The following is a 9,759-nucleotide window of genomic DNA, read 5'->3' as shown; positions in this document are numbered from 1 at the left end:
TCTCTGCTAGTCTCATCTCCCTCTAAATCCTCATTGGCCCCTGCTGTATCCCACTTTCTGTCTGCTCTATACCCCTTTTTATCCATCCAACCTTTCTCCCACTAGTTTCTAGTTTAAAACCTCCTTCAGCCATCAACAATTCTTCCCCCCAGCTCAGCTGCACTCTCTCCATTGTGATTCAGCTTGTCCCTTTTCTAGAGTCTTGAAGCCAATAGAGAAGTTAGTTTAGGCTCTCCATGAACCTAAACCCTTCCTTCCTGCACCACTTTCTAAGCAACTTATTTATCTCCCCAAGCTACTGCTGCCTTTCTAGTGATGCTCGTGGCACTGGCAGTAATTCTGAAAACACCACCTTGGAGGTCCTGGACTTCAGCTTCTCTCCTAGTTCCCTGAAATAGTTTTTAAGGCTCTTCCATCTCCCCCTGACTTTGCCATTGGTACAAATGAGTACCAGGACCACTGGATTTTCCCAGGCTCACCCAGCAATCTGTCTATCTGATCCATAATATGCCGACCTTGAGCACAAGGCAGACAACCATTCAGCATCAACAGTCTCCGCCGGCGATGACCCTGTTTGTCCTCCTAATTATAGAGTCCCCTACCACCAGCATCTGTCTGGCCTTTGCTGCACTCCGATTTCCCTCCTTTCCTACAGCAGTCATTTTCTTAATTTCTAGAAGCAATGTCCTGTTATAGTGATCCTAGTCCTGGACTTGCATCCCTAATATCATTGAAACAGAAATATTTACAAGTTTGTGCCAGATCAAGACACTTTTACCTCTACCTCTTCGTGTAACTGTTATATAGCTATCTACCTCTGGGTCCTAATCTTCCACACCTCTACCCACTTCCATATCACTGGCTCCAGCCAGAGCATGCTCAGTGAGCTCTACATGCCTCTCCAGGTGTGTTATGCTCCTGATTGTTGTAAGATGCATATTTACTGTATATCTATGACCTGGTGTGACGCCAGGTGTGGGAAAGACTTAGTGCAACACAGAGGGAAGAGGGAAAGGGAGCCCAGAACCTAGGGAAAGGGGGGAGTGGAGATCTCCTAGGCTGGTCTAGTGTCACCCTGTCTCAACTAGCGTCCCTATATTGCCTCTTCAGCAATCGCCGCACGCGTGCCTCGCCCTGTCTTTCCCTGGCGTATGGCTAAGGCTAGGGATGGTAGGAGATGAGCACTAGTCGATCTCCACTAAACTCTATAAACAACAAGGGTAGACAAACAGGGGGAGAATGCTTAGCTTTAGATGACTCCAGACAAATGCGAACTCGGCCTCAAGCTCCAGAGAGGACGAAGTACTGCTCTTGCTAAGCCTTCACAGATAGAAATGAATATAGCTGGCACCTCCCTCTCAGACACACCAGGTATATACAGTACAGACCAAAATTTTGGACACACCTTCTCATTTAAAGATTTTTCTGTATTTTCATGACTATGAAAATTGTACATTCACACTGAAGGCACTGAAGGCATCAAAACTATGAATTAACACATGTGGAATTATATACTTAACAAAAAAGTGTGAAACAACTGAAAATATGTCTTATATTCTTGGTTCTTCAAAGTAGCCACCTTTTGCTTTGATGACTGCTTTGCACACTCTTGGCATTCTCTTGATGAGCTTCAAGAGGTAGGCACCGGAAATGGTTTTCCAACAATCTTGAAGGAGTTCCCAGAGATGCTTAGCACTTGTTGGCCCTTTTGCCTTCACTCTGTGGTCCAGCTCACCCCAAACCATCTCGATTGGGTTCAGGTCTGGTGACTGTGGAGGCCAGGTCATCTGGCGTAGCACCCCATCACTCTCCCTCTTGGTCAAATAGCCCTTACACAGCCTGGAGGTGTGTTTGGGGTCATTGTCCTGTTGAAAAATAAATGATGGTCCAACTAAACGCAAACCGGATGGAATAGCATGCCGCTGCAAGATGCTGTGGTAGCCATGCTGGTTCAGTATGCCTTCAATTTTGAATAAATCCCCAACAGTGTCACCAGCAAAGCACCCCCACACCATTACACCTCCTCCTCCATGCTTCACGGTGGGAACCAGGTATGTAGAGTCCATCCGTTCACCTTTTCTGCGTCACACAAAGACACAGTGGTTGGAACCAAAGATCTCAAATTTGGGCTCATCAGACAAAAGCACAGATTTCCACTGGTCTAATGTCCATTCCTTGTGTTCTTTAGCCCAAACAAGTCTCTTCTGCTTGTTGCCTGTCCTTAGCAGTGGTTTCCTAACAGCTATTTTACCATGAAGGCCTGCTGCACAAAGTCTCCTCTTTACAGTTGTTGAAGAGATGTGTCTGCTGCTAGAACTCTGTGTGGCATTGACCTGGTCTCCAATCTGAGCTGCTGTTAACCTGCGATTTCTGAGGCTGGTGACTCGGATAAACTTATCCTCAGAAGCAGAGGTGACTCTTGGTCTTCCTTTCCTGGGGCGGTCCTCATGTGAGCCAGAATCTTTGTAGCGCTTGATGGTTTTTGCAACTGCACTTGGGGACACTTTCAAAGTTTGCCCAATTTTTCGCACTGACTGACCTTCATTTCTTAAAGTAATGATGGCCACTCGTTTTTCTTTACTTAGCTGCTTTTTTCTTGCCATAATACAAATTCTAACAGTCTATTCAGTTGGACTATCAGCTGTTTATCCATCTGACTTCTGCACAACACAACTGATAAGGCAAGAAATCCCACTTATTAAACCTGACAGGGCACACCTGTGAAGTGAAAACCATTTCCGGTGACTACCTTTTGAAGCTCATCAAGAGAATGCCAAGAGTGTGCAAAGCAGTCATCAAAGCAAAAGGTGGCTACTTTGAAGAACCTAGAATATAAGACATATTTTCAGTTTTTCACACTTTTTTGCTAAGTATATAATTCCACATGTGTTATTTCATAGTTTTGATGCCTTCAGTGAGAATGTACAATTTTCATAGTTATGAAAATATAGAAAAATCTTTAAATGAGAAGGTGTGTCCAAACTTTTTGTCTGTACTGTGTGTGTGTGTATATATATATATATATATATATATATATATATATATATATATATATACTGCTCAAAAAAATAAAGGGAACACTCAAATAACACATCCTAGAATGAATTAAATATTCTCATTGAATACTTTGTTCTGTACAAAGTTGAATGTGCTGACAACAAAATCACACAAAAATCATCAATGGAAATCAAATTTATTAACCAAAGGAGGCCTGGCTTTGGAGTCACCCCCAAAATTAAAGTGGAAAAACACACTACAGGCTGATCCAACTTTGATGTAATGTCATTAAAACAAGTCAAAATGAGGCTCAGTATTGTGTGTTGCCTCCACGTGCCTGTATGACCTCCCTACAATGCCTGGGCATGCTCCTTATGAGCTTGCGGATGGTCTCCTGTGGGATCTCCTCCCAGACCTGGACTAAAGGATCTGCCAACTCCTGGACAGTCTGTGGTGCAACATGACGTTGGTGGATGGCGCAAGACATGATGTCCCAGATGTGCTCAATCGGATTCAGGTCTCGGGAACGGGCGGCCAAGTTCATAGCTTCAATGCCTTCATCTTGCAGGAACTGCTGACAAACTCCAGCCACATGAGGTCTGGCATTGTCCTGCATTAGGAGGAACCCAGGGCCAACCGCACCAACATATGGTCTCACAAGGGGTCTGAGGATCTCATCTTGGTACCTAATGGCAGTCAGGCTATCTCTGGCGAGCACATGGAGGGCTGTGCAGCCCTCCAAAGAAATGCCACCCCACACCATTACTGACCCACTGCCAAACCGGTCATGCTGAAGGATGTTGCAGGCAGCAGATCGCTCTCCATGGGGTCTCCAGACTCTGGCACGTCTGTCACACGTGCTCAGTGTTAACCTGCTTTCATCTGTGAAGAGCACAGACAGGGCACCAGTGGCAACTTTGCCAATCCTGGTGTTCTGTGGCAAATGGAAAGCGTCCTGCAAGGTATTGGGCTGTGAGCACAACCCCCATCTGTAGACGTCGGGTCCTCATACCACCCTCATGGAGTCAGTTTCTAACCATTTGTGCAGACACATGCACTTTTGTGGCCTGCTTGAGGTCATTTTGCAGGGCTCTGGCAGTGCTCCTCTTGTTCCTCCTTGCACAAAGGTGGAGGTAGCGGTCCTGCTGCTGGGTTGTTGCCCTCCTACGGCCCCCTCCACATCTCCTGGTGTACTGGCCTGTCTCCTGGTAGCGCCTCTAGCCTCTGGACACTACGCTGACAGACACAGCAAACCTTCTTGCCACAGTTCGCATTGATGTGCCATCCTGGATGAGCTGCACTACCTGAGCAACTTCTCTGGGTTCTAGAGCCCGTCTCATGCTACCACGAGTGTGAAAGCACAACCAATATTCAAAAGTGACCAAAACATCAGCCATAAAGCATTGGTACTGAGATGTGGTCTGTGGTCCCCACCTGCAGAACCACTCCTTTATTGAGGGTGTCTTGATAATTGCCAATAATTTCCATTTATTGTCTATTCAATTTGCACAACAGCATCTGAAATTCATTGTCAATCAGTGTTGATTCCTAAGTGGACAGTTTGATTTCACAGAAGTTTGAGTTACTTGGAGTTATATTCTGTTGTTTAAGTGTTCCCTTTATTTTTTTGAGCAGTGTATATATATGTTGTGGAATACCTATACTAACAGGATGTTCAATGGACCCTCTTGTGCTGTATCATGCACTGCAGTCTGCCACATACATTGTCTGCCTGCCTAACTCCTGCTATCACCACTGAATATATGCAGCTGGTTTTGTCCTCAAAAGGACTGTTAGTTCAGTTGGATGTATATATGTTGTAGAATACCTATACTAACTATGAAGAAGCAAATCTCTCCCTGATGAAGCAGTAGCTCTCTTTACTCTGCCAGGTTCCATAGTAGACTGTGACGAGCATCGCGACTGATGCTGTGCGGCCAGCCAATCACTGTAATGCCCACAACCAACATGGCTACGGCATTACAGTGCATGGCAGGCAATCCCTGCATGTTCATTGGCTCTCTAATGAGTGCCAAACTTGCAGGTAGGGGACCCGAGTTCCTGCCCGAGCAACCCGGAAATACTCGCCGAGCTCGTCAAGCACAGTGATGCTTGGACGGGTACCGAGCTGTGGGGAGCATGTTCGCTCACCACTAGTTTTGTGGTCAACTGTGCACTTAAAGAGGTTGTCCACTACTTTTACATTGATGCCCTAGCCATAGAATAGGGCATCAATGTCTGATTGACTGGGGACCGAAACCCAGCAACCCCACCGATCATCTGTTATCGGTGGCGGCAGCAGCCACCGGCCGGAAGTGTTCACTTGTGGAACTTGGCCGTCTACTTCTAGTGGCTGGGGCTTGTTACAGCACAGCCGCCTACTATTGCTTTGAATAAGAGGCAGATGTGCAGTATCCAGCCCCGGCCACTAAAGTAATTGGCCAATATCCGCAAGCAAGTAATTCCGGCCGCTGGCTGCCGCAATCGGCAGGGGTGCTGGGTGTTGGACCCCGACCGATCAGATATAGGGCATAGGGCATCAATGTAAAAATAGTGGACAACCTCTTTAAGTGATTCCTCACACTTAATTGGAGTTGTCGCTCCCCACAGCAAGCCTTTAATTGGAACTTGTAGTTCAATTGATTGCTACAGAAAAGATTATTTATCGTAGCAGGTTATTGTATTGTAGATTTGTAAGGTGCCTCAGAGAGGTAGTCGTGGGCGAGCTGTAGCCCCTGCTCGCTCTGGCACCCTACAGACAATACGTGTCCTCCCTCTGATGTGTGGCTGTGTATGTGGTGCACTCCACTTACTTCAGACCATCCGATCGCAGCTGTCTCTAGGCATTTCTCTTCTGGGACCAGGGCAGCAATAAATTCAGAGGACACAAGGTTCTTAACTATAACTTGGACTTTACTTGGGGAAGAGGAATATACAGTTATATGAAAAAGTTTGGGCACCCCTATTAATCTTAAGCTTAATGTTTTATAAAAATTGGTGTTTTTGCACCATCTATTTCAGTTTGATATATGTAATAACTGTTGGACACAGTAATGTTTCTGCCTTGAAATGAGGTTTATTGTACTAACAGAAAATGTGCAATCTGCATTCAAACAAAATTTGACAGGTGCATAAGTATGGGCACCCTTATCATTTTCTTGTTTTAAATACTCCTACCTACTTTTTACTGACTTACTAAAGCACTTTTTTTGGTTTTGTAACCTCATTGAGCTTTGAACTTCATAGCCAGGTGTATGCAATCATGAGAAAAGCTACTTAAAGTGGCCACTTGCAAGTTGTTCTCCTGTTTGAATCTCCTCTGAAGAGTGGCATCATGGGCTCCTCAAAACAACTGTCAAATGATCTGAAAACAAAGATTATTCAACATAGTTGTTCAGGGGAAGGATACAAAAAGCTGTCTCAGAGATTTAACCTGTCAGTTTCCACTGTGAGGAACATAGTAAGGAAATGGAAGAACACAGGGACAGTTCTTGTTAAGGCCAGAAGTGGCAGGCCAAGAAAAATATCAGAAAGGCAGAGAAGAAGAATGGTGAGATTAGTCAAGGACAATCCTCAGACCACCTCCAGAGAGCTGCAGCATCAACTTGCTGCAGATGGTGTCACTGTGCATCGGTCAACTATACAACGCACTTTGCATAAGGAGAAGCTGTATGGGAGAGTGATGCGAAAGAAGCCATTTCTGCAAGCACGCCACAAACAGACTCGGCTGAGGTATGCAAAAGCACATATGGAGAAGCTAATTTCTTTTTGGAAGAAGGTCCTGTAGACTGATGAAACCAAGATTGAGTTGTTTGGTCATACAAAAAGGCGTTATGCATGGTGGCAAAAAACACAGCATTCCAAGAAAAACACTTGCTACCCACAGTAAAATTTGGTGGAGGTTCCATCATGCTTTGGGGCTGTGTGGCCAATGCCGGCACCGGGAATCTTGTTAAAGTTGAGGGACGCATGGATTCCACTTAGTATCAGCAGATTCTTGACAATAATGTTCAAGAATCAGTGATGAAGTTGAAGTTACGCAGGGGATGAATCTTTCAGCAAGACAATGATCCAAAACACCGCTCCAAATCTACTCAGGCATTCATGCAGAGGAACAATTACAATGTTCTGGAATGGCTATCCCAGTCGCCAGACCTGAATATCATTGAACATCTGTGGGATCATTTGAAGAGGGCTGTCCATGCTCGGCGACCATCAAACTTAACTGAACTGGAATTGTTTTGTAAAGAGGAATGGTCAAAAATACCCTCATCCAGGATTCAGGAAATCATTAAAAGCTACAGGAAGCGACTAGAGGCTGTTATTTTTGCAAAAGGAGGATCTACTAAATATTAATGTCACTTTTCTGGTGAGGTGCCCATACTTATGCACCTGTCAAATTTTGTTTGAATGCAGATTGCACATTTTCTGTTAGTAGAATAAACCTCATTTCAAGGCAGAAACATTACTGTGTCCAACAGTTATTACATATATCAAACTGAAATAGCTGTTGCAAAAACACCAATTTTTTATAAAACATTAAGCTTAAGATTAATAGGGGTGCCCAAACTTTTTCATATAACTGTATACAGTATTTACAGGCAGATATAATGGATAAGGCCCGACAGGTTATCATCTCCCTCACAGGCGCTGGCAACATCTTCAGCCCTGGTATACCTCTTTAAGTGAAGCATCTCTGTGACTCTAATTTCTAGCCCAAGAGAATCTTCCTCAATATCAACAGTGTATCCGGATCCTATATCTCCCCCACGTCTAAGCCTGGAGTCCTATCTTCCTCTGCTGTCTGCAGACTGAAAGTGCCCCGGGTCCTCAATACCTCCATTGAGTTTCTCTGGCCGGCTAACAGGACTCTTGCGTAGGGAGATCTTCACACTTGTGATCTCACTGTCTGAAGGTACGGAGTTCCCGTCTACCCTAGCAGCCACCATATAATCAGGCTGCCCGTACGGTTCACTGTACCAACTCTTTTTCTGAGTTCTTTCTGGAAACACCACAGGTTTTCCTAGAGTGCCCACCCTCTATGGGCTGTCCTTTTACTCAATTAACTCCTCACTATCACCCTGCTAGCAGACTCTAACTAACAGCTGTACCCGACAGTGGCATCTTGTGTCTGGTTACAAGTACTGCAGCCCACAAGGAATTATGTTAAGCTAAGTTCTAGACATACTCAATGTCTGACCATGGCACCAAGTTACCCCTCTACTCTACGGACTGGATCATTGCAGCTAACCCCTTAGCTTGGCCTAACAACAGTTCAGAGAGGTCTAACTATGGGAACATTTTCTTTAACTACTTCAGTGCCAAAGGAAAGTTACATCCTTCCTCACTATTACAGATTAATAAAACTGGCAATCCCAGTGCCAGTCTATAGCATTGAGACTGCCACATCCCCTTTTTTAAAACCAGACCCAGTGTAGTCTAAAATAAAAAAAACATACTCATCTACCGATACCCTGCCCATCCTCCTTACAAACATATTAGTCTCCAACCAGTCTCATTGCTTTTTCTTTTGGTAGGAAAGCGGTGTGCCCACTGCAGCTAATCAGTGTCCGTAGTGGTAACCAACCCATCACTGCTGTGGCCATCTATTGGTCACGGTGATCACATGCTGTCTCTGCTGGAGAGGGAATCTAAGAGATTGATGAAAAACACAGCCAGCCATATAGCCCCAGTTCTGTTGTCATATGATCTCATATGAGAGACTGCAACCATTACCCTTGCCTGCTTCACTTTTCAAGATGGGAAGTTATCCAATATCCATCGGATAGGAAATAACTTCCAGATCTTTGAGAATCTGACTGCTCAGACCTCCACCAATCCCCAGAACAGGGGCTCTACGGGACCCCATGTGAATGAAGTGATGTTCGATCATGCGTTCATTCTTGTGGGAGTGTCACAGACCAGCCAAGTGCTGCACTTAGCTCTCTCTGGCTGTCCGATTAAGAATGAATGGAGTGGCAGTGCGCATTATCGACCACTGCTCCAGTTACACAGAGCTCTTCAGAGTCATGATTCTTAGGGTTGGTGGAAGTCTGAATGGCCCTATCCAATGAATAGGGGATAACTTACAAACTTGAGAATACCCCTTTAAAGCTGTTTGAGTTCAACTCTGCCATATCTATCTGTGTCTGTCACTATGCCATCCTTGAAGCAAGTATCTTATTTGTAGTTAAAGGACTGTACAGTAGCATGTAAAAGTGTGGACACCCTTGGTCCAAATTACTGTTACTGTGAACAGTTAAGCAAGCTGAAGATGAAATGATCTCTAAAAGGCCTGAAGTTAGAGATGACAAATTTCATTTGCATTTCAGGCAAATAAAATATATGTTTTCATCTTTTACATTTTAAGAATTGCAAAAAGGAAAATGGGTCGATACAAAAAAGGGATTTTCATCCATTTTTCCTTGGAAAATTCTTCCAGTTCTGTGAGGTTCCTGGGTCGTCATGCATGCACTGCTATTATGAGGTCTAGCCACAGATTTTCAATGATTTTCAGATCAAGAGATTGTGAGGGCCTTTGTAAAACCTTCAGCTTGCGCCTTTTGAGGTATTCTAGTGTGAATTTTGACGTGTGTTTAGAATCATTCATTATCCATTTGTAGAAGCCATCCTCTATTCATCTTCAGATTTTTTTTACACATAGTGTTATGTTTGTATCAAGAATTTGTTGAAATTTCATTGAATCCATTCTTCCCTCTACCCATGAATTGTCCCCCATACCATTGGCTGCAGCACAACTCC

Source organism: Phyllobates terribilis, unplaced genomic scaffold, assembly GCF_046119375.1.
Source record: "Phyllobates terribilis strain yellow unplaced genomic scaffold, ASM4611937v1 Scaffold_9__5_contigs__length_417890890, whole genome shotgun sequence".
NCBI lineage: Eukaryota > Metazoa > Chordata > Amphibia > Anura > Dendrobatidae > Phyllobates > Phyllobates terribilis.
This window is presented reverse-complemented; position numbering follows the sequence as displayed.